Source organism: Dromaius novaehollandiae, chromosome 6 (assembly GCF_036370855.1).
Source record: "Dromaius novaehollandiae isolate bDroNov1 chromosome 6, bDroNov1.hap1, whole genome shotgun sequence".
Taxonomy (NCBI): Eukaryota; Metazoa; Chordata; class Aves; order Casuariiformes; family Dromaiidae; genus Dromaius; species Dromaius novaehollandiae.
The window spans coordinates 18,062,973-18,089,149 of NC_088103.1; the positions used below are offsets into that span (position 1 = coordinate 18,062,973).

Sequence of the window (26,177 nt, forward strand, 5' to 3'; positions counted from 1 at the left end):
TATATACAAGGTTGAATTGTAAAATTACAGAAAATAATATTTGGACATTAGTAGGAAATGTCTCATAACTACTGCTTTTTATGAAAGCTTGTCTGAAACCAATATTGGTAATCGCTTGCTAGAGTTAAAGGCACTCTCATCTCTCCAAGGCTTTCCAATATTCTCCTTTCTATGAAATTTGAATTCTAGCCATTTAAAGAGGTTAAATGAAAATACAATATGAAACAGAACATGTTTCTGTCAGAACCAACAGTAATTCATGCAATCTTCATCATCCAGTCACCGAAAAGAATCAGATTTAGACCGATCGTGCAGTTCAAATACTGGCTAGCAGAGGGAATACTCACAGCAAACCCTTCCAAAGTTATGCATAAGCACAAGTTTATTCCGACACAACCCTTTGCTGAAGAATAAGCAAAGGAGTTAGCACGGCTGTATCTGCACAAGCAAGAAGAGAGGTCAATGCTGCCTAATACTTTCTTTGTTGTAAAACATTTGACCAGATACATGAAGAGTGTTTTTGTCCCTGTATCCTACCACATTTTAACAATACCCTACCACATATCTGCAGGATGCAGATATGTGAATGTACGGCAGAAAAATTTCAATCAATAGTTTATTCTTCATTCCGTCCCTTTAGAAAGAGACAGCGACCCTTGCTGATAAGGGGACTTGGGTACTTTATCCCTTGCACACAATACTTGCATCATGGACAGGAATGAGTAAGGAAAGAAGTCTTTTATAGTAAGACAAGCTATTCCACATGCAGAAGAGGTAAAGATAAATCAGAAGAGCAATGTAAGCAGCTTGGCATTTACACCTGAAGTATCCCATATATCAGCAGAGGAGAAGGGATATTTGAGGAGAGAGATGGCGTCAGCTACACGACATTCTGCGACTGGTGAGCAACTGGGAAATAGGCAGTAACTGCCAAACTGCTCTTGGGAACAGGAAAGCTGTAAGCTGTGCTTTGTAAGCATCTGCATTCATAAGCAATGTCCCAATATAATCCACACTGAGTGAGAACGGTGCATACGCAGAATTTCTAATTCAGCATGACAGAGTCCAGAAGTAAACCATCCTGTTCTGGGACAGCATCTCTAAGATGTATTATGCCCATGTACACAGAGTGCAACTCATTTTCCAAAGCCATCAACACTGACTTTTTACAATAATACTGCTTCTGCAAAATGCAATGTAATGACAGGAAGACTGTTTATTTCTTTGTCCTGGTAATGAACACCTATTTATTTTCTGATTTGGGAAATAATGCTGATGGCAATATTGTAGTATTATACTGAGATTAATTTTAGTTAAAAAAAACCCAAACAATAATTACATAGTGTAGCACATAATACTTACATCTCTCAAGACAATACTGTCTTACTATATTGTAAACAGTGGTTTACATTACTTATTTCATGGTTAGACCTAAGAGCCAAGTCCTGGATTTTGTTGCTAATTCTGTCAACTGAATGATACTGAATATGCCAGCCTAACCGATTTGTCTGCAAAGTTTTCTCTCCTTCACTTAGAGTTAATAATTCTCACACGTATTTAAACAGAGTTTGGAAATAAGAGTTTCAATATAAGTTCAGAATAGCAACATTATTGCTACAGTGGTCACCATAAAAATGTCACCGTTTACATAAGATATAGAAACAGAATGATAGCACCATCCTTCTAACTAGCTAATGTCCTAATGCATCAAAAATTGTATAAAGCTTAAAATAGTTCAGAAATCAAATAAGACTCGATTGGCTTGACTGTTTAGATGGAAAGAATAATTTGATAAAATTTCATATTTTTGAGCTCTAATACTGAATTTAATCCTCCATTTAACATTTGGAAAGTTTAGTGCATAACCATAAAATACACTGTAAAATGTTAAAGCTGCTTCACTTTCTCCTTCATTCACCAGAGCAGTAATTGCAACCTTTGATGCCAGACTTATTTTATTAGTCCAATTAGGTAAGGGGGAACTTTTGGTCAGTGACTCACAGCAACAATATCCAAAAACTTTACAAAAAATTGTCTGTTACTTAAAAAGTACATCTATGTAAAGTATGCCACATGACCACGCAGAAAGAGCTAAATCCTATAATCTCACTGTGGTATCCAATACCAATCAACTCATGTGGCTACAAAACTTATTTTAAGAGACATAAGCAAAAAGACATGCAATCACTGTACTGACGTCTCCCTTTCCCCCAAACTGTTATGTAAAACCAGAAGACACCAGAGCTGCTACTCATTCTTTTATTATGACGGATTTTTACTTTTTAGGTAGAGAAGCTGCAAATGTTGTCAATTGTCAAAGACCCATTACACCACTGAAGTCAAGCTTGATGAACTGCAAATAAAGCATCTTTGACTAAGATGCTTACATAGATGTCTATAAGATGTTGCAATTGCAAGTACCTGAAGGAAAGAGGTGCTACAGTGCTCAGCGATAGCTATTTTACCCCATTTCTGCACCACCTCTGCTCTCACACTCAGAGCTGCTAGTGCAGGTCCGCATCTCTCTCAGCTGCTCACAGCCGCTGAACGCAAGCTGCATTATCAGCTCCTGGCAGCATCTCACGTTCAGGTCCTTCTTTCAGGTACTGAGTTTCCCTCAAACTGTGTCTGCAGTAATAGCCATTAGAAAAAGTCAATACTTGTCAGAAGCCCTCACTGTCAATTCCCACCACTAATCTTTCTTTCCGGAGTAAAGATGGAGGCATGATTTCCAGATCTATCAGGGGTCAGATCATCTCTGATGTTAAACTGTTTTTAGTCAGATTCGACTGACTTGCACCAGTCAAGATCCAGCTCATCATTTTCCTTTTTCCGTCTGTTTTGCTGAACCAGATACTATCACACCACATGCTTCGGCCCGCAGAGCTGTAACAACGTTAACAATACAGTGCTAGAGGAGGATGATCTGGTTTTCCTGACACCCAAAGTAAATTTTCTTAGAAGAGTAGCTTCGTCAGGCAAGTATTTGACATCCAATTGTTTAATTAGATGATTTATTATTAAACGATCCTTTAGTAATGTTCTAAGGTAAAATAACAAGGGGGAGAAAGAGAGAGAAACAGGGGCGTATACTCAGCAACCAGCTTACTTTGGCAAAGGTTCCCTCTATATTTCAAATATTTTATCTCCATTGTTCATCCTTGTTCAAACTGCGAAGAGGAAGGCGAGATATGCAGACTGATAGATCTTAGCTGTAGGATATTCCTAGCAGAGAACAAGTAGCAGCCCAAACACACAGTGAATGAAATCTGAAATGAGTCACGCAGCAGAAATGCATCCTTGAGGCTATAGTTGTCAAAATATATGTACGAATTCTCTAATATCATTCCGTTAGATCCTTTTTCCCTGATGTGTTGTTATACGACCAACCTCAGACTTACCCTGTTCTTAAGGCATTACACTATTATGTGTGATTACAGGGACAGTAAACGGTAATTCCTTTGCTTCAATACTTGACAATTCCTCTTCAGACATACAAGTTTGTAAAATTCTACATGTATCCATGTGAAAATATTTATGTAAAATCTGGCTTTCAGATTATGGGAAATAAAGTTTCTTCCAAAGTAATTATAAAAAGCTGTATCTTTTTAGGCAGCAATACAGTCTGACAAGATTTTCTCAATGTTTTTGTTAATTTTAACTTTTATTAATGAAAACTTTCAACTGATATAGAAGCATCAGCTCATAGGAATAATCGTTTAGCTGATAAAGCTGTTAATTGAACTCATATTTGAAACTCTACTAAGCTTATTGCCTGTGTGCCTAAAAAATACCCAACAGAGTTATTAAACAATATCATAATTGATCAGTCTTTATGAAAACAGGATTGCATGTTTAAAGACAAATAGACGAAGAAAGAAATTTAGTGCCAGAAAATAAAATTTAATCTTTTTATGCATGTACCTAATTATTACAGCTTTAATATAAATTAAATATTTGTTAGTAATTTTTCCCACTGGTATGGGTCTTCATGGTTTTCTGTGATATTGATACGGAAACTACGAGGCGAAATAACATGCAGCAATAATGGGAAATCACTGGGTTTTCCTAGGGCTTAGGGAGACTTCAGAGATGGTTCAGAGAGCGGCTGAAGCAGCTTTGGGGCAGAAATGCATACCCTTTTACAGATTATCAGAGGCTTATATGGTAAGCCTAATTGCTTTTTCCCTTCCCAGATAGATTCTCAAGAATGGCTGGGATGCTCAGGAATCATCGCTCACGGCACTTTTCTAACCTGTAATTCAAGTATTACAATTTGGTTCTTTGTTCCTTTTCTGTTTATTGAATTTTAGCAGCCAGCATTACCGAGAGAAGCTTCAGAGCACCTCAGAGCTGCCTTTGGGTGCCTCAGGATGGCTTTGTTGACCATGACCACCAGTATCATACAGAATTACGGACATGGTATCTTTCCCATATTCATTCCTGAAATTCCGGAAAAGCATAGAACACTCTGGAAGTCCATTAGCATCAAGGGATCTGTATGTAGCTAAACATACTAGCCTTTCAGTAGATGAAGGGAACGCCCCTGCTAGAGGGAACAGTTACAAATCTCAATCAAAGTACTGTTTCTTTCCTCAGTATTTTATATACCATGATTTTTTTCCATAAAATGGGAAGCTAAAATGCTTGTGAGTGCACAGTGAAAAATGTTTATTATAATTTTAGGTAAGGCTATTGACTGCTAAGCAATGTTATCTTCCAAGGTGTATTTGACCCATTTTATGTCTTAAGTTCTACCAGATCTGCTCATAAAATTAGTATTTTCCTTAGTCTCTAATCATTGCTTTCGATGAAGAAAGAAAATATAAGTTAAATAACTCTGTACATTTTTTGAATTTAATTTTTAATATGAATAGTGTGTTTATATATTAAAAGGACAAGAAGTAGTTTGCCATAATGGGTGGGTAGCACAAATCCCCAGCAAACTGAAAAAAGTTTATGCAAATGCTATTGGCTACAAAATTAAATAAAATGCATTACAAAATTAAATAAAATGTATTTTACATTTATTAGACAAGGAACACGCTTATGATTGCACTGAGTTGTGAAATAATAATCTGTGTATTATCATCAGCTACACAACATTGTCCCCTTCTGCCAAACCTCATTACCGTATTTCTAAGCACTCTCATTTATCTGCTAAGGAATAGTTTACTCCCTATTTCTGTTTGTTTCTTTCCATTTTCTTGCTAATAGGCCACCTTTAATCTTCATGCCCATGGAAACAAAAGGTTTCTGCCAATGCACACATCACTACAAACACCTCCCTCCCTTATATAAAAGTATGTTGAAAAGTGCCACGTAGTTTTTAGGTGCCTCAGATTTGCAAATGCCCACTGAAATACTTCTGGAAGACAATTACAGGTAGCCCTTTCTTCAAAATTCACCTCCAGCTCAAAGGGATCACATCACCTTATGTTTGGCTCTTCCTCTCTTTCAGTTCACGAGATCAGTTCTCTACTTTTCTACAATTAATGTTTTATTAAGAGTAATAAACTCAGCATATTATTTTGTCATAGAAATATAATATCACAATTACGATTTTCAGTTAGCTGAGCTGAACTTTTGTCTGGGAATTTCCTCGTTAGAATAAGAAGTACTAAATATACACTATACTATCTTGTGCCTACCTATGATGGAAATTTGAAGGTAGTCCTCCACACATCAATGTGAAGCAGAACTGAATTTACCCCCCTACAAGTGCAAGAGATCCTATGAATCCAGACTGATCTGTCCCTATCCTATTCTTGCTCCTCACTTCCAAGTATCCTGCTTTTACTGAATTATATGTCTTACTTCCTGGGTAAGCGGCACTCTGGCCAGTCCGGTATTAATCACTACTTCTGAAAGAAGCCTGGTTTCCCATGTCCTGAGGTTAACTCCCAGACTGAGCTCTCCCTCCCTCTCTCCACCTTCTTCCAGCCACTTATTCATCTAAATCTCACAGGAACTAAATTTCTCTCTAACTTGGATCTTTCTATACAATTCAGATAAAATAGGCTAGCAATTTAAAAAATTATTGGAAGAAAGAAGAATAGAGAGATACACACACATACAAAAACAAAGAGTATAACTGTTTATGCAGGAAATCAGATTAAAAATTAATTAAAAATTAATCTCAACCGATTATAACCCTTGATTATAAACCATGCAGAGTGAAATTAAACGCTAAAATGCTGAAAAAATGTTCAAGTTTCTAATTAAGTTATACATTGTATTGATAATCTAAAACCAATTCCTAACAGAACTTACTGATTCATCTTGATTCCTTGTAAGAAAATAAGATGCTCACATCATGTGACATTTCTGAACTGGCAGACCAACTTGTACTGCAGCTCCATTTGGTGCCATTAAGGAATCAACTGTCTTGAAGTTGTTAGCTTCTGAAATTACCTTCTGTCAGTGAATACTTACTAGTTATACAGAACTGTTTGGAAAGGAGGATGAGTTTTGTTGCAATTGAGAAGAAATGTTGAGCTGCAGCATGTGTGCAGCTTTTTTTTCCTTTTGCTTGGCAGGTACTTTTCTCCAGCACTCCCAAACAGACAGCTTTGACCTTCATTTTTGTCATGCTTCTCACTTCACATACAGCATTACCATTAGCAAGAGGGGTGACATGCAGAAAGGCAGTGGCTTGTCTTTTGGGGCCCTTCTTCTGGTAGAGTTCTCACACGCACCAAGAAGTGAAGAAGACAGCAAAAAAATTTTTTTTTTTTTTAAAAAGCTTCTTTTAACCATTTAGGGAGTTGCCTTCTGCTTCCAGGAGGAACAACCTACTAACAAATGTATGTTGTATGCTGTTTCTCCAAAAAAAGGCTTGACTTAACTGTGACAAAGAGTGAGCGACGTCTTACTCTTGAACATCCTAATTGAAACCAGTGGCAGCGGATAGACAGAAAGGCTGGGAGTCAGCCCCTCTAACTGTAGCCATCAACACTTCGGGTGGCTTGTCTAAGAGATCTGGGGTCCCTCTGTAAGTAATGGAAAAAGACAACCAAGAGAGGGTAATTCAGCCTCACGATTTTCAGCACTGAGTTACAGTGGGATGGATAACATCCTGAGTTTTCTCTCCCTCTCTCTGTCTCTCTCCATGACTATAGAGAGAGCATAAATGTCTGACCTAGACTAGCTTCATAGTCTTTTAACACTTAGCTAACATTAGAGTGAGCTTAATCCAGGTCTACAGCATTTTTCCACATAGAGGTGGCAGAAGTAAGTGCTAGTATTTGCTAGGAAGTATGAGGCTGTATTTTTTCATTTGAGATTCACATAGCAGATGTGCTTAACTTCTCCAGTTATAGCAACTGTAGCATGAATATCATCCAAGTTATATTCAGAGACCATGAGTGAAAACTACAACCAAGTACGAGAGGATTGTCTCAGTGCTTAGAATTAATTTGCATCATCCTGAGAAATTACTTCATATTTTCTTTCTGAAATGCTTAAAAGCTTGCAAAAATTCTGTCTTCATTACTTAGAGGATGAAAAGCTTCCAAAACAGCACATGAGATTACATCCCTTTCTCCTGTGCTTGTTGGCACTCTTTCACCATTTAATTGCACCTTTTCAGATGTGCAATCATGGTACAATTGTGAAATTCTTGGTTTTAGCGATGTACAGCTACACAAGTGGGCACGGTGAGCTAATGACAGCTGGAGATATATGAGACAGAACAGCAGTGATGCATGACCTACATTAATATCAGTGGGATCAATACCAGGCCAGTCATCTGGAAATATGATCTGATGTTTTGTAAGTATGTCTTGAAATTAGTCTTGCTGTTGCCACTTCATCTAACTAAAATAATTCAGGCAGCTCATTAGTGGGAATATTTACCTATGGCTGTTTGGAGAATAGATGTGGCAAACTTGCTCTTTAACGGCTTTGCCAGAAATACTTGTTCCAATGAAATGCCCACTGGTAGCTTGTAAAAAATGTCGTTACTGTTCAATCTTGCCTGCGTCCAGATGAAAACTGCGTAAATGCCAGCCAGAGAGACAAGTAAATTGAAACCAAGCTCCATATCAAATGAATTCAGCTCTTGATTGCTATTGAAGAAAAGATTAAATGGTGAACTCCAAGACCTCACTATAGAAAACTGTAATAGACACATGTGTTAAGAAGTAAATCACCAATATATATTTTAAATGCTCAAAAGAAATATGAATTTTCTGAGTAAATAGTATTTTCCAGTAAAGTATCGCTTAATTTTCCCCCGCTTTCATATAAAACATAATTGTTTGAGCAGTGGTGAGGATTTTTCCCCCTAATACGGTTAAATTCTGAAAGGATGCCATCTTACGAATACTGACTCCGCAAGTAGAGCACAAAAGTGTCATGGTGTTTCAATTCCAGCAGCTGAGATGGGAAGCTATACTTTGGGGCAATTGCTCCAGGTGAACATGATGGACTTGTACATAATGCAGGGGATAAGCTCTTTTCTTGAAGTAGGAAAAGAAAAACTCTGACTCCAGCCATAGTCAGATAGAGGTCATTCAGCCTTGGCTGGTCAGTTGTCTAGGTAGAAAATCTCTAAACTCAAAGTATGAGGAACGCCTCCTAAAAGCTGTAATTTTTCTTGTATAAGCCGAGTAAATGGAAGTGATGAAGAGCTTCTCTCATTTCCAGCTTACAAATCAGTAATGGTGGGTAAAGAAGAAATCCTGCCTATTTTGTATGTCTCTGATATTTTTAAAACTTCTTTTTGAAGTTTATTCTCTATTCATCTTACTCCATCTAAAATTATCTTTAAAAAAGCTCTCCTTATCAGACCCTGATGATTTTCTCTCACTTGCTGAGGAAGTGAAGTCGCCCTTAGCTGTCCTAATAATTAAAACGGCGTAGCGGCTTGTGCTCCCGCTGCTGGGCAGCACCCGGTTTAGCTGCTGCAGAACAAGAATGTTCAGTACTACCTCAGACTACAACTGATACATGACAGCTGTGAAAGCTAGTGACTCTCCCAACAGAAAAAGGAGCAAACGCCAACCAAGTTTTGAAATGCTCTTTGCTCTTTTAACCAGGGTTCTAGCAGAGTAGCCTCATACCACCCCACGGAGTGCAGCCTTCTTACCAATGACTGCTGAGCTCAAAGGCTCAGTTTACTGAAGCTTACCCAAATGAACACTAAGCATGTTTATCAACATCGCTGAATGCTGCTGCATTTCTGAATAAACGCGATCAAGGGAAGGGTTGGAAGGGAGAGGAGAATTTGGCTGCTGGTGATAATTTCCAGTTGTGGAGCAATTATTTACATGGCAGATTTTAGTAAGAGAATAAGGAGTTTAGTAAGTGCTGGATTTGCATAATAGTAATACATGTCACTTCATATTTCCTCCTGGCATTTTCATGCACTTGTAAAATGAATCCTAATTATAAATGTTATACAAGTCCTACGTAATGTGAATTTACTTGTATGCACATTTGCATTATCCTCATTTTTAAGTGTGCTGATGATTAGCATTAGTAGCCAAGTTATACCATTAATTGCATGAGTATACTACACACCATCTTTTGGAAATTAAATATTTTGTACTACGATGTGCAGAGAACATTCACCTCTAACCAAGGCTACAACCCCCCCAAATCAAAATCAGCTGTAGGCCCTCATTGTTTTTCCCTCACCCATAAGGTCAAATCATTCTTTCCTCAGAACAGCAGGGATTGTAAAATGTAAATAAATTTATCTTGCTCTGTTTCAGGTCCATCTTTAAAACCCACTTTGATGTGATTCAGCGTATGTTCAAAGTTAGTATGGCCATGTCTTAACTATGATGGCTAAACAAAGCCTCTTTTTCTTCCATGAAGAGTCAAAATTGACAAAAATCAAAACAATTCCTTTCACATTCTCCTAAGTACAGAAATTCAGCAAGCCAATGACCGAAAGCGAACATGCCTTTATAAATTCCCAGGTAGCTACTCTGCTACACTGAAGCTACTCTAGCCTACGCCGGTCTTTCCTGTGCTCCCCATGAACTGCTCCAGACACTGGGGACTCTAGAAACGCCCGCAGACCAGTGGTACCTACCCACTGCTGTTCACATCCCAGGTACACCTGGGCTTGTGATTATGAATAGCACGTGGGGACACACATAGTTTCATTCTCATGTTCTGAAAAGACCCAACTGTTCTAATATTAATTAGTAACGTTATTTTCAGTTTTCTTTTTTTTACAGGAAGTTTTCATACTTCACAGCATATGTCCACCTAGCACTTGGCCATCTAGTATAGATGACGCAGATGTTAAATGGACATTATATCTGAGAAAAACTACAGACATGGGATGAATTTTATGTTCACTGCTGAAGAAAGTTGGTGTAATAATTCTTTTAGTTGATGTCACCAGATGCCAGGGGTGTCACCTGGTTGGAAAGTTTCAGAACTACCAAACCACAAAGACCCAATAGGCTGACAAGTCAGAGGTAACTGAGATGTAGCAAAGCTTCTTCTTCAATGCAGTGAGGTTTAACTCCTCACAGGTTTTTAAACCCGTCTGATGTTAAACTGCAAAGAAAAAAACAGAACCCATCTAACAGTTTTATAAAGTTGTTACTCATGCAACTGGAGCACATACATAGCTGTGCTATGTTTTAAGATGATACTGTTCACAGACTCTCTGCTAAGTCAGAGTTCAAATATTTCAATATGTGGTCCTTGAGATTTTCTTACAGAGATGACCATTCAATTTGATGGAAATGTTTACTGATTTGTATGACCAAGCTGAACTCCATTCCTTCTGCACCTACTTTTATGGTCAAATTTTCAAACTGCCAAAAGATTTTCAGACTGTCCGGTACCCAACGAGCTCCTGTGTGACCTTGTAAAAAGATTTACATGACATGAGCACTCAATAATCAGAATCTGCCTTAGACTCTACGCCCATTTATGTTCTCCCTTTTAAAAATATCTACTCATTAGGGAACAAGTCAATACAGAACTATATTCTTGAACTAACATAGTTTAACTGTATCCTACCTTCTAAATCTCAATTTCTGAACTGATAACTTAGACTGATAGAATGAATTAATGTAACTTTGGCTTAAGGTCTATGATTACGCTGAAGAGTAAAAAGACATGGTCTTTTAAAAACTTATTTTTCATCTTTCTTGTTTCATAGCTTTAATTTTAAACTGAATATTGTCCTGATAGGGTAGCTAACATTTCATTTTTAAAATTGGAAACATTAAGATTAATATGATCATAGCCATAGTTGAAATCACCAAGCATTCTAATTATTTCTCCCCTCTGGAAAATTGCTAGTGGTATCAGAAGATAGAAGTTAGTTAAAATGAAGACAGCAGTGCTTGCAGATAGAACTGTATATGTGTCATAGATAAAATACTGTATTTAAAATACTTCATTTAATGAAGTTAAACAAAAAAACAAAAAAACTATTGATTTTTTGAAAGTGTAAATGGAAAGGAGGCTTTTCAAAGAAGACAGTTAAAGAAAATGTACAGAAACTCATTTTCTTATATGAATTTGTAGGCTAAAGAACTCCATTTTTCAAGTGTGATATAACAAGTATGAATGACATCTAACTTCTGTGAGCAGTAATATGGTTGTCCTCAGCATGACCATTCTCCAGACTGAGTCATTACTGCCATCTGGAAGTCAGCGAGTTGAATTAAGATGTTTATCCCTTATGTAAAGATTAAAAAAAATAGTGGGAAAGGTAAGCCGTGGTGGGGGGATGTGAAAACATGGATTCCACCCATGCGACATCAGTGAAAACAGTGGATTCTATCTTGCAGAATTTACTAAACTCTTATGCTGAATATGTATTTCAGTAGAATCAGGATTTATATTACATTAAAAAAAAGGTTTGATTGTTCACTCATTTTTCTCATTTCATCAGACGGGTCTGTCTATAGCCTGATCTAAAACGTGTGAAATTTCTCCATTAACATCAATAAGCTTTCAGTCTGTCCTATAGTGACTTCACAATGTGAGTATTTTCTAATCCAGAAATCATTCTTGCCAACACTCCCATTTTCTGAGGACAGGACAGAAAAAGGAATGATATCTATGCGTACACAGATAACATGGAGAACCGGATTTGCAAGGAGTTGACTGGCATTTGTGGAACACGAAAAACTGTTTCTTACAGTCTATAGCATTGAAATTTCCTCAATAAATCAGATGATGCAGTGTCTCAGTCAGGCAACAGCTTGGGAAAAAATACATTAGCACATGCTTAGTATTGCATTCACATAGCCAGCTGCCTAATCCAATTACCCTAATTTAAAAGAAGAATAATTTATATTTTCTAGTGAATACCATGTAGAAATTGTGCTCACATTGTGTCTTTTTATAACTTTAACAAAAGATATGGACAATCTTGTGGAATAAATGCTTTGGGTTTATAAACCATGTTTTCTATTCTCATAGGTTTTTAAAAAAACATTTTAAGAAACTGTGGTTTTACAAATGGTTGATCTTGATGTGCACCTTTGAGACTCCTTCCTTTAACGACAAACCTAGCTACAGCGTCAGAGGCCCCAGCGTGAGGAAACCTTTCAAGCTCTTCCAAGACATGAGGGACGCAGGTGGGCACCGCCGCTCTCCGCGATACGGCTTGCTGCCGAGCCCCGGGCTGAGTCCTGGGGGCCGGGACCCTGCGCCCTTCCGGGTCCCGGGGCATCGGTGGGCTCCAGCACTGCCCTCTTTTAGTGGCTGCGTCCCTTCACGGGAGTGGCTCCGGCAACCTTTTGGACACAGAGCTGCAGGAGCAGCACTGATCTCACAGGCACATTAGAGCCTTAAGCTTCATTTCTCTGGTTAACTTCCCAGTTGTCTGATACGTGAAGACACCAGAGAGCTTGCACTTTCTCTAAAGTACTGTATTTTGAAATAGCTCTATGGATCTGGTCCAGTGAGTCAGCAATTAAAGAAAAAATATACCTGCTCACACCTCTTCAGAGCTTGATGGAACAGAAGGTGGCTGATAGGACTGGCATCATCAGGTCTCTTCCCATGAAATCTGTGGGGCTTGAGAAACATAAAAATGCCAGTGAATAAACTTCCAGTGATGTTTACTAGACTGGCATACAGATACTGTGTTACAGATATGAATTAGACTAGAGAGAAGGATGATGATGATAGCTTATTTAACTCTGAATTAGAACATGCATTGCACAGCACTGCTCCTATGGTTTCTTTTTCCTTGTTCCTTTATCATTTTTCAACTTTTTTTTCCAACTTTCTTCTTAAAATGTATTGCCAGACAATCTTCCTCCCTTTTCCTCATCAGAACTGCTCACAGAACTCCTATTCAGCTGTCACCTTGGTCTTGGTCCCTATTGGTATACTGCTTGACTATTTAATTAAATTTGTGAACTCGGCTATTTCATTGTTCAGTAAATAAGAGTTCATTAGAAACACATTACTGGATGTTTAACAAAAACATAACTGATAAAAAAGTATTCAAAGGTTAAGTTTTAATGATCATATTTGTACAAACTGCTAGTATGAGAATAATATGGTTATTAATATTGTTTTATACTGTCTAAATAAAACTTATTATTAAGTGTTGACTATTACTAATATATTTTAATGCTTTCGTCTTTTATTTATTCAGTAAATAATGGAAACTGATCATGTGCAAGCACTTGTTCAGGGTTTCACAGCTTTTTATAGATTACATTAGCACATAAAAGCAATTAACACATCGGTGCACAGGAGATTTTATTGACAGCACAAAAACTATTTTAGGAAAGCAGCCTGGATCAATTCAAAACTGGAGCAGTTAGAGGCTTGATGTGAACCCTCCCGAATGGTGCTCAGAGTCCTTTCAGGCACTGAGGGCTTCGCACTGACCACTCGTGGCGAGCGGCGCCACAGAAAGGCAGAGGCCGGCTGCTGATGCGGGGAGGTACCGCACAGCTTCCCCAAGCAGAAGCGGTGCATGAACATTGCGAATGTGATTACGCTGTCTACTTTGGACAACTTTAAATATCTAATTTTGGTCGTGAATCCATTTCCCATGAAGTCAATGGATTTTTTTTCAATTCTGGGACCATTAGCTTTGTCACTCAATTTTGCACGCAATTCAACAGTTTTGCTTCTGCATAAGATCCAGGCAGCTCCAACTTAGTTCTCTAGCCTCTATGTGCTAGTACTTCAATTGGCTTCACTAATATTATTTATTAATTATGTGTTATATGGAGACAAAAGCCTGCTGATTCATTAGCCTCAGAAGAAGAGATAAGTAAATCAGATGGTTTAGTCATCTCCATAATAAACCAAAGTCCAAATGTTGCCTTGTACAGTTCAGACTCTCACAATTAGTGAAATACTAGAAAACTCAGGAATATTTGGCTTGCAGGCTGTTTTTTCTTAGGAAGCTATTTGTATGCCTGCTGCAGAGTGAGATGGAAACAAGCACACCAGTGAATATGGATTACGTTTACTGGAGACACTGCTCAATCTTGTGGTTTGCTACCAGAGTCACTGCATACTCCGTTATCACACAAAGAGATTACACTGTACAGTATGTTCCATGAGTCATGTTTAATTTCCATCAACTCCAAAAGAGTTACTCGGTAAATTACTGGGGTGAGTGAAACTCCCAGCTACCACACATCTTACATAACTTCCTAGGAGATGCCTGCAGATTCACTTGCCAGGGAGAAATCTGTTGTAACAAACAATAACCAGAGTAAAAAATGATATTTGAATGATTGTAACAATAGGCAAAAAAAAAGGGTATTCAAACTAAATTGTATGAACCTTAGGCTCAATCTTAACTTTCAGACTACGAGTGTTTCCTTTGAACACCATGCTTTAGACACTAAATGTCACTTTAAAAAAGTTACCTGGGCCCAAGTCTCCACAAAAGTTAATCAAAGCACAGACACTGCCAAATACTGTGGGAATTTTCAGGAAGGTGCCTGACCAGATTAATTACCTTAGTCATTAATTCCCAAATTTGTAGGTACTTCTGTAAATGTTTGTGGGTATCAGTCTGCATCTTCAGGCACCTCATTACCTTTGTAAAGCTGCCTCCTGAGTGCTTTTTCTATGCAAGTACTGTGAAAAGAGACTGCTGCTTGGTAACACAAACACTTCTGGGTTTTGGACAAGAAACGAAGAACAACCAGCTGCGAAAACAGCTCTTACTTTTGTTACCTAATATTCAAAAGATGACTGACAGAGCTCATTGAGCTGTATTTGCGCAAAAGTTTGACAACCAAACCTATCCAAGGAAAATTCTCCAAAAGAGAAGAAAAACAAGGAAGATGCAGCACAACTGAGTTCTGAAAACTGCTACCCTAACAAAAGCTTGGGATGAAACCCAAGAGCCCGATTCAGAAGTCTCCCTTCAAGCTCTACGGGATCTTCTATTATCATACAGGAAAGAGAAGTTTGCTCTTTTTAGAAAGGACGCAGATTTCTTTTTTCCTCCAGAAATACCCCTAGCACTTTACCTCCAGGTCTCTGTTTCAGTGCCTCCGAGAACACCTCTGGAAGCAGCACAGAGAGAGAGTCCTGCCCCGCAGGGCTTCCTTTACATGTACTACTTTATTCACAGAGACTGAATAAATGCTTAAAGTGTTTGATTTCTGCATTGACAGAATGCTTAAGGGTTTTGTTTTGTTTTTAAGCAACTTTTATATGGTTTCAAAATGAACGTGAACTTGATCCTTGCTATGTTTGCCAAATATGTGGGAAAAGCAGTTGTGTCAAAATGCTGAGAAGCCTGGGAGAGGGGATGGGAGAGCAGGGCAGTGCTGCAGAACCAGAGCGAAGCAGTCACTTGGCCAAGACAGCACACATCTGGGAAGTGGCACTGTTACGAACGTCACTCTTTCCCTTCCCTAGACACTGCAAGCCATTGCATGCCCATCCGGGAGACCTGTGGGCACCCGCTCTGGCTTTGCCATGCTGCCACTGCGAGGCCCTGCCTTTGCCTTCCTCCCGGTGACACGGTGTGCCCACCGGTAAAACGTTTGCTCCTGCCACTTGGACCCCTTCTGTTCTCATCCACACGTCTTCTCCAGGGAAAAAACACTGATTGCATGTTACTGCAGAGCAATGGGACTTCAGAGACTCACACAAACGACACCATTAAGAGTAAGACAGGATGGAGAGGGACACTGGTTTTTAGAAACGGTGGAGCTTCTGGGGAAGCCCATCTCATCTGCACGTCCAACTTCAAAGCAGCTTGGAGAAAAAGCTTTCACTACTAATAAAAACACTAACCACCTGAAGAGGGGGAAGCCACATCAGAGATGAGTGAATCATACGTAAGTAGGGAATTCTGAATGGAAAAAATAGCCACAGCAAAAAGCTGGAGACAAACCCTAGCTTAAACAAATTCTCACACGACTTTCACCCAGAAATCAGAATAAAGAATGATTTCACTGAAATGAAAATGTATTTGCTGCCTCCTTGGCCACAGAATGCCAGCTGACAGAGTTATTCACTACAAAGATTTCACATAGCTTCAGTCAGAAACAGATGCATTTCCTAAAGTCCTTAAAGGCTGCCATTTCTTCTTGGGATAATTATTTGAAAGCAAACTTTACTTCAGGGACGGGGGAACTGAAAATTTGATAGGAATTATTGTGGTTTGCTAAAACTTACTTATCTAGACTTGTACAGGTATGACACTAGGATACCTGGCTTCCCTAAGAAGCCATATAATTCCCTACAAATACCATGTGAACATGCTTTGGCAGGATAGAGGCAAGACTATAATCATGCCTCCTTTCTACTGTACCCTGCCAGGAAAAGACAATGAAATGCAATACACAATTTTTGTACGGACCCTTCAGAGAGCACATTACACCAAAACTTCCAGAGAAACTACTTCTGCACTTGCCCCAAGCTATAAAGAATAATAAAAATTTTAACTGTAATGAAACTTAAATGTTCTTTTAAAACTCCATATAGAGGTGGTGGTCCGCAGCTTAAACCTAGAAATCTTCTCAGTACACTGCCTTGGCATGCGTATTTATAAATGTGGACTGTGGAAGAATCACAAATGTGTATTTCCAGAGTGCATAAACGCAGGAAGGAAAGAAAAATGAAGGGTTTGCACTGCATTTCTTTCTGGTAAGTGAGCAAACAGACTGAGTGCTAAATCCACTTCAAAAGAAACTATGTCTCTAGATTGAAACAGAAGAAGGCATCATTGTTGCCCTGAAATTTTTAAGACCTCTGATTTCTTTATTCTCAGAGGTGTGAACTTTAGCTAGTTGCAGGAATTTACAGCAATCTAGTCCAATCTCTTGCCAGCATCCAGGACTCTTGTATCAGACTAGCATCTGCAGAAAAGCTTTTCCAGCGCGCAAATAACTCATTCCCTTCATTTTCTGAATGAAGCAACTGCATCCATAGGCAATGCTTCCATTATCTGATGTAAGAATATGCCCTTGATGGCATTTACTTTTATCTTTATTAGTCTTGCACACCTACATAAAGATTGGTTATATTTCTTTTTCCAGTAGAAACTGGCAGATCATGTTTAGATTAAGTAGAGACAGAACCAATCTGGGTCAACTCAATTCATTCCTATCTGAAAAAGGCAGTTGGACTTCGGTTCATTGTAGGGACAGCACCTGTTTGCAATACGTCTTCTTTACAAGTGCTGCTTATGATACCCTCCAAAATGTCTTTACTTTTATACCTCACATCCTTCTACTTAGAAAACAACTTTATCCAGGTTCTCACATACCTGTTAATTAACATTGACTTAATTATCATTTAGGTATGTATTTAAAGTTAAGCAGTATGTGATTTTCTGAACCAGGGCCAACATGGCTATTTCGTGCCAGACAGATCACGTATTTATAAAACTATGAATACGAAAATGAAAGTTCTGTAATAATGATTTGAATGAAGAAGCTGTTTTTAAAGATTTGAATGACAAAGCTATTTTAAGACGTGCCATCAAGCAAAACTACTGCCAGCAAAATTATGCTTTGTAGAATAACTTTACTGGTGCTTTTGTTTAAGAAACTGCCATTGACTAAAAAGGATACAGAATCAAAGACGATGCCTCTGTTTCCCTTCCTCCCTCTCCTTTTCTGATACTTCACAGAGGCAAAGCAAAAGAGAGTCATTAAGTGAGTGCTAATGAATTTCTCCTTTATTAAAATATTTTCACACTAGAAATTGTGTTCCCAGCTCATTATTGTAGTAATTGCGTATACATATTTATTTCCTCAGCAATAGCTAAGGTTCTTATTAGATACTGCACTTCAATGCACAGCACACTGTCATCGTTGAGGGGCAGGGAAGAGGACTGTGGAGCACTCACAATTAATTTTCTAACTGCACCTAAACTGCTCAACAGGAACAGCTGGTTTCTTCCATGCATCTAGATTTACAGATGAAAATATTACCTGGCACAGGATCTCTGCCCTCAAACTGAGCAGTCTCACCCTTGGCACTGCTCTACCTTCATTGCCCAGGCAGCAGTGGCAATACCCCAGGTGTCCACAGAGCCTCATTACTACTACCTTCAACGTATCATTCTGCAGGTTAGACATTAACCAAAAAGGTTATTACTCATTTGAAGGAAAAGATTGTGGAATACATAGAGAAAGTTTTTGAAGGTTTTTCAGACTCTGGAAAAAAAAGGTAAAATGATAACTATTAGTACTCATTTTTTAGAGATGGGGCATATTTTGGTGGATTATTGCTACAAGCAGACCGAACACCAGCAGTTCTCTATGGAGTCGTCCCTGCTAGCGAGCACAGAGCTGCACAAGTTCCAGAGGATGCTGATTTACTTGTGCACCTGCAGATGCATCTGAACAATACATACAATACCTGTTTTTTCTTAATGATTCATTAGTACTGAGATCTGTCAATCAGAAAGGCCACGGAGGGAGTAAAAACCATAGGACTTGTCCTACAATTCCTTCCCTAAAATAAACAGTAATATTCATGTCAATGAGACTCCTCAAATGAGAAAAGATTACATGAGCCGGCTCTGTTTTCGCAACCTTTTACTCTGGAGAACACTACTGTCAAACGTGACACACATTGGTTTCAGCATCCCAAAGCATACTGTAATTAAAATCTTATGCTGATCTACCTGTCTAGAAAATTAGTATAGTGTGTACAAGGAAGGTAGTTTTTACATTAAAGAGAATTTTTAAAGCTATATAGTATAAAGTTCTTCTCATAAGAATAGACCCAGTACAGTCCAGTTATATGTTTAACTGCTTCTCTGGATCAGGGCTAGGTTGACTACTTTGTCAGTGCAAGCTCAGCTACAACTCTGCTTCTGCAGTCCCCCAGACGCCTCGAGCTGCAACCCCTTCCAGAGCCAAGCCCGTCATCTTCCCAAAAAGAAAATTTAACAAAGGGTGGGACCGAAGCTAGGGAGGACCTGTAATGCCCACTAGAACATGAGGAATAGAGTGTGCTCTGGATCTCTGAAAAGATGCTCAGTGCTTCCAACGATTGTCTTATAGCACCCACACTTGATGAAGACATGTATTACTGAGGAAGGGTAGGCAAATGTTTTCTGCTTAATTCTGCGTTCAGTACTTTGAATTCTGCCAGCCTCCACATCTGTGCTCTGTGAAATTCACTGCGTGATGGTGATGAAGGCTTGAACCGTATCTCAAAAATACCTACACGCCTGAGGGTGCTTTATGTGCTAACCGATCAGTGGAAAAGCATTAAATAAAATTCATTTTGACCCACATGTTGCTATGGAGGATCACATTTTCTGCAAGCAGATTGATAAGAATGTGAAATGTATGTTCTTTACTCTAACCTTTTATGCAGTCTTTCTAAAAATATAATTAGCTAAGACGACAAGTTAGAAATCGTGTTAATATTAATTGTAGCAGATGGAATTTTGAGGGAAAGGAGAAAGGCTAATTTCAATTTCTTTTAATAAATCTAGTTAAAAATAGAGCTGTACCAGCTGCAAGTTATTCCCAGCCAACTTGTATTCACTGAAACTGAAAAAATACTGTCAAGCTCATGGGTAGCCAACTACTTCCTCGCAAATCTAGAAGCAGCGGTAGGGGCCTTCTGAACTTGTGACGAATTGCACTCAAACCCTTCCTCACAGAACATGATGGCTGTGTTAAACTGTGTCAAATCTTGAAGAGATTTATTTTGAGGATGAGAATTTATAGCACTTGTCACCATAGGTGATATTGCCAGAGCTGTGCAAAAGATCGGCAATTTGCTTACCCTATAGTCATAGCTGCGTGCAGAAAATGTGCTTACCACCCAATACAGGTCTAGCAGCTATAAATAATTCTAGCTGTTATAAATAAAGCGCTGATTTACTTAAAAAACCTCAAGGCTGATTTGGCATTGTACGGAGTGCTTCAGATCCTCCACACTTCTAGAGGATTTGAAGGTGCTTGTTGTTCATTAGCTAGGCAGCTTCTTTTCCTGGGATAATTGATGCGTTACTAGGTATTTGGGAAATCCACTCTTGCTTTCTAGATTTCCAAACATATACGTACCACAGATAGCTCAGCTATCGGAGACAAACCTTTCCTGTTTTATTTTTTGGAGTGATTCGCACATACATTCAGACTCAGTTTCCTTCCTCTGAAGTTTATCTACCTCTAAGGTATTCAGGAGTTAGTTTTGATATTTCTTCCACTAAATTATAGACTGCCTCACCTCTTCGGAGCTACAAATGCCACTTTAGCAGATCAGGTGCCACCTCCAGCAGCTGAGGAGCCTGCAAACTTGACTCAGAGCAGTCAAACTTCCCCCACACGGTGACTCAGTCTGTGCCTTTCAGTGTGAAGCACCTTTAGTCACTGAACCTTGTATTTTACATCTGCTCGTAAATTGACAAAAATGCTTCCCTTGCCTCATTCAATGGCTTAATACACACAGGTCCTTACCGCTTCTTAACTGAGACCTGAACTGATGGAAATTAATTGCTTTGGCTTTACAATAGCCTGCAGTAAGAAGTCCTCACAACCTTTGAAGGAAAATGTATCACTGCCATCATCTGCTCATCTCCAAAGACTATACTACTTCTAGTCTAATTGTAGTTGCTCTAGCATTTGGCATTCCCAGAGATTGCAGGTTGTCACTGGAAATGCTCAGCAGCACTTTCAAGCTTTCCTCACAGGCAAAGCACCCTCCATGTAGTCTGCTTATGCCAGAAAAACCGTTAAGTCTTTTATTAAGCAAGTTCAGAGATTAATGTCCTTTTGCATGGATAAAATATAAATTTCCCATTTTACCTGACTACATGTATGATTCAACTAAGTGATGCGTCTTCCCAGAAATACCAGTAATTCTGTCAGGTAAGAGCTCTCATCTTCACATTATTCATGGTGTTCCAAAGGTTACTTAGTGTTTTCTGTGCACATCAGAGGGCTGCTTGCTGCCTGATACTGCCTCCTTAACACCAAACTGCACGCTCTTATCAACTATTTAATACTTCTTTTCTAGGGTTATTTAAGGTCTGAGTGCTATAGAGTGCTAGTTAAGATGGCAAGATGAAGAAAGGTATAATAGTTGTATATGCTCGTGCCTCAGCATCAGTTGTATATATCAGTTGTTACTGACACCAGTTTTTTATAATAATGATCTTTGTCCATAATTGCAGTTTAACATTGGTTGAAACTGAGTTAAATCTGATCTTGATTAAGTATCTGATTATATCAAAAATAACTGGAGGGAAATATATATATATATATATGAGATGTACTTTGTATAATGTATAAATGTATTTTTCCTTTATACGTTTATTAGATTTTTACTTCCTTAGTATTCCAAGATGATATCAGGATAGCTTCAAATCCCCTGAATTCTTAAGTAAAACTAAATCCATACCTAATTAAATATTTCTGACTTCAATATGGCACATGGCAAATTTAGGATGTTGAGGAATGACAACAATCACTATGAACAGACAGCTTTTATTTTTAAAATGATACCCTTACTATAACATCAGAAGATGAGTGAAGACAGCGGTCTTTTCCTTCTGCAAAAACCAAAACATAATATATGTTCTGATAATAAAGCTATTTCTTAACACAGATAATATAAACACAGCGATTGTCTAATCCTTGCCCAAGAAAAAGCGTTGGCCTGTTCTTAGAGCCAGGCTAATATTTACTTAACTTCATTAAAAAGGCAGGTATTTTTTCTACAACTGTATAGCTAGCATTGACTTGGAGATGAAATACATTAGATACTGTAGATAAGAGTTTATCAACTAGATTAAAACTCCAACTAGCAGTTTTGAAGCAACAAGTACCCACATGCAATACCACATGCTATTGGTATTCAGCAGGTTAAATAGGGGGCCTAATTCACTAAAATCATCAACCTGACCATGAGGAATGTAATCTCGTGACTCACGAGAATAAGAATTGATTATTTTTTTTAACACACACACACATACACACGTATATTTTATACTAGTTCATCCCTTTTCCCATCAGATATTAAAAGAACTATAATCAGCAATCTGAATTAATTATTCACATACCCTTCACTGACAGCAACAACCGAATCTTTCTGAGTGCAGGGAACAAATCAGCTTCCCTCATCTCAATCCCATAAGGCTATCGGCAAAGGAGCCAAGGAGTTGGGGAAGAAGCAAGGGATGAGGGCACGAAGAGCTCCCTTAGGTTTCCCTGGTTACTTCCTTGCTCAGAAGCATCATCCCCCTCCAGTCTGCTGCTCTTCCCCGCAGGCTGCACAGTGCGGGCAGTCTTGCAGTAATAACATGTGCTGTGATACATAACTTTTTCATTAGGTTTACTTAGAGATTTTTGTCCATAATACCCTTAAAGAATAGCTCCTCAAATAGCCACAGAATGTATTACTTAGTTGGAATTTATTATCACAATTATTTTATGTTAATGTAGCCTGGAAGATGTTTCTTTCCACTTTTTATTCTTGAAATGCTACATTGCTGCTAATGGGGGACATTTAGCTGACCACTGGTGTCTTCTGGGCCATAAAATAATTTCTCTTGAGACAAAAAACATTTCATAATAGCACAAATTTAAGATTTCGTTAGAACACTGCCTCGTTTTACCTGTTATAAAAGTCTCTATGGAAGTTTAGTCAGGAAATGAAACTCAAGTTTATGATCATGTTTTTAGCATAACTTACGTTTCCTGAGAATGGGCTTCATCTCTCCTTCTTCTGGCTTCTAAAAATTAGGTATCTGGCTTAAACTAGTCAAGCTCTCCTTCTTCTGAGTGGAAAGAAATGAAGCACTTCCAGAATGCGATTCCTCACAGATTATGGAGGATGTTTAAGCTAGCTGTGATTAGTTGTCCTCCGAGAGCACCATCTCCCTCCATTGTCCACAAAAAGCCCTGATTACGAAGCACTGAACTTCTACATCATTAAAACAAGCGGTAAGAATCTCATCTTCAACATCAAGATACCTGAACTAAAACCACAGCACACACTCACAAATGACAGGGGGTTTATATATGCCAATGGTATATACATGGAAAAATTGATAATCAAAGATTCAAAAGCTCAAACATTTGCACATTTTAAATCCTGTCTCTGTGAAGATTTCATAGGGTATTTTGAAATTTCATGTCTGATCTAATGTTTACAAAAATTGTGCTAAGAGAGCATTGCTTAGCTGTGCAGAGCAAATCTGTACAAAAATGAAATAAATAATAAAGGAACAAACCTGAAATCATGCTATTAAAATGTCTAAGAAAACTTTTCTGATTTTTTTTCCTTCAGGGTTCACCTATAGTTATTTAAATAGATCCAGTTTAGGTGATATTTGCACTCTAAAGACAATTCCCCCAGCTTTGAAAGGGCCAGAAATTTTTTCATGGCAGCCTACAACTCCTGTGATGACTGTTTCTCCAATGTCTTTGCCCCAAATTCCACAGACTGAATAGCCCATAATATTATTTAAAGAGTAGGTTTCTGCACAGCTGCAGAAGTGACTAAACCATAAATAAAAAACTTAATAAACTGAGATGGAAATAAAGCAGCAGCTGGTGTGGACCTCATTAGCAATTGCTCCTAGAAAGACTGCATTCCATTAAAAAAAAATCAGAAGATGTAGAGAACCTTGCTCCAAAGAAAATTCTGAATTACAGAGATGGGCTTATAAGTGGAACAGTCCAGTTACAAAAGAAGTCTAATTTATACTGCCATTTCATGACAAAATGCAAAAATATTGTTAATATAATTGTATATTGAAAGCTATGATACTTCAGAGATGAGAAATATGGGAATTGCCCTATTACATCTGGGCCAGCAGTCTGTGTAGCTCTAACAGCAAAGCCATTGCATGCTTCAGAAAAGGCTGCAGAACATCCAGCAGCAGTATGTGGGCCAGCCATCATTACTAACTTGACTCATGAGTTCAGTCTCTGAATCACAAGCTTTTTTTTTTCTTTTTAAACTACTCTTTTAACTCTCGATGTTCTTTTCTGTACACATATTGGCTCCCCTCTTCAAATAGTCTAAGTCCTATTCTTAGTATATTGTATGACAATGAATACCCACTGTTCAAAGAAAACTCAGTGTACTGGTTTTAAGTTTGGTTTCTTTCCATTTCATTATTTCTTTTTTCATGTATTATATAGAAGAGTGAATATAAGGTCCTAATCTAGCTTATCTGTACCATTAATTGTCTTGCATATTTTCAGAATGTGCCTTCCTATAAATCTCTAATCTATATAGTCCTTTTTTTTAATCTAATTTCTTTTTTCTGTTTTCCTTTGCTTCTGTTCCTTTTTTAATCTTCCGACGTGTACCTATTTTTCATGTCGTATGTTATAATAATGTATCGAGTCACAATGATACGTAATATATAATAAGAGAAAATGCAGGGTGGGACTAATACCGGTTTATATTCTGTCTTGATAATATTTTCACAGTATTATCAATTTCACGACTTTTCCTTTTTTTCTGTTCCCTAAAATGTTGTTGTCCTTAGACAGCTGCTGCCCATTAAGAGAAGATTTTCACTTCCTTGTCAGCAACAATGTCTGAAATTCTCTCTTGCATTGCTAAGGCTCATTTAGGACGCTCTAAGTATCTGAATCATGCAAATGACTCCTCCAACACTGTCTCTGATGTGCTGGTGTGTGATTTCACCTGTCACTTACTGTGACTTCATGGCACTTACTGACCTGGCTTGGTCAACACACTATTTCTTCAAAGTTATCTCATGATCAACTTAAACACCTTACTCCATGTGCAACTTTGTTAACCCACAGTAAGCCTCACTTGCAAAGAACAAAATTGCTCCAAACAGAGTCTTATAGTCCCTGCTTTCAAGGTTAGAAAGGGCAAAAAATTACTGCCCCTTGTAAGGAGGGAGAGGGGGAGAGAGGGAAGAATCCATCCTTGCCTCCCCATCCCAACTAAAGAAATAGCTAAACCAGTTATTTGGTCAATAAGCCTATTTCAAACATGACTTAATCTTTGGTAATCTTCTGCAGAAAAAGAATGCTAGTGGAGACTACACCAAACCTAACCAGGATCCCCCGGCTTAAAGAAGAGGTGTGTAAAGCAAAATCTTATTATGACATGATGAATGTAATGATAAGAAAACACCATTCAAGCGCAATACTTTGTGGCTGTATGAGGAAACAAACTTAAGGCAGGTACAACAAAACATTACAATGTAATCTCTTGCTATCACAGTGTAAGTTTGAGACAAGTGGTTTGGTACAGGTCAAGGAAAAGATGAGACACTTTGCAGCGAGCATCTCCTAGAAGGATACAGAACTATTAAATGCTTTACTTTTGGGGTTAGGTCATAAAGTGGATTTTGCTGCAGGTCAAGAAGTGTTATTTGTATCACATAATAACCCTGCACAGTTCAAGACATTATGAAGGCTTCACGTTTTTTCTGATGCACGCATTTACCACTGGTGGACACCAGGATGCCTGACTAGGTTAACAATTGCTCTATTCTAATACAATTGCGTCTCTAGCATGATTTGTAAGATCCTCTGTGTATCATTTCCTCTGTTATAGGAGGACAACCCTCTATAACCTTCCATACAGTGTTCGTGAACGTTCTTGACATCGTATCGACTTTTCCTGATCCTACCAACACTTTTTTCTTGCAGTATGCACAGTATATTCTAATCAGCAGTACTTTGGGTCTTGGGTTTTTTTCCTTTCTTCTTTTAGTTGCAGCTTCAGTTTCAGTTTCCATGGTCTTGAACTGTTCAAAAGCTGTTTTGTTTTTCTCTAGA

At 38.3% G+C, this 26,177-nt stretch overlaps 1 long non-coding RNA gene across 1 annotated transcript in view; it reads right to left on the minus strand.

Annotated features, from left to right (window-relative positions):
* LOC135328801 (uncharacterized) overlaps positions 1-13,002 on the minus strand; it is a 74,389-nt gene extending 61,387 nt beyond the window's left edge. The window contains exon 1 of the long non-coding RNA XR_010389839.1: positions 12,922-13,002. This is a non-coding gene — a long non-coding RNA (uncharacterized LOC135328801). The remainder of the gene's footprint in view (positions 1-12,921) is intronic.
* Positions 13,003-26,177: the final 13,175 nt, after the last annotated feature.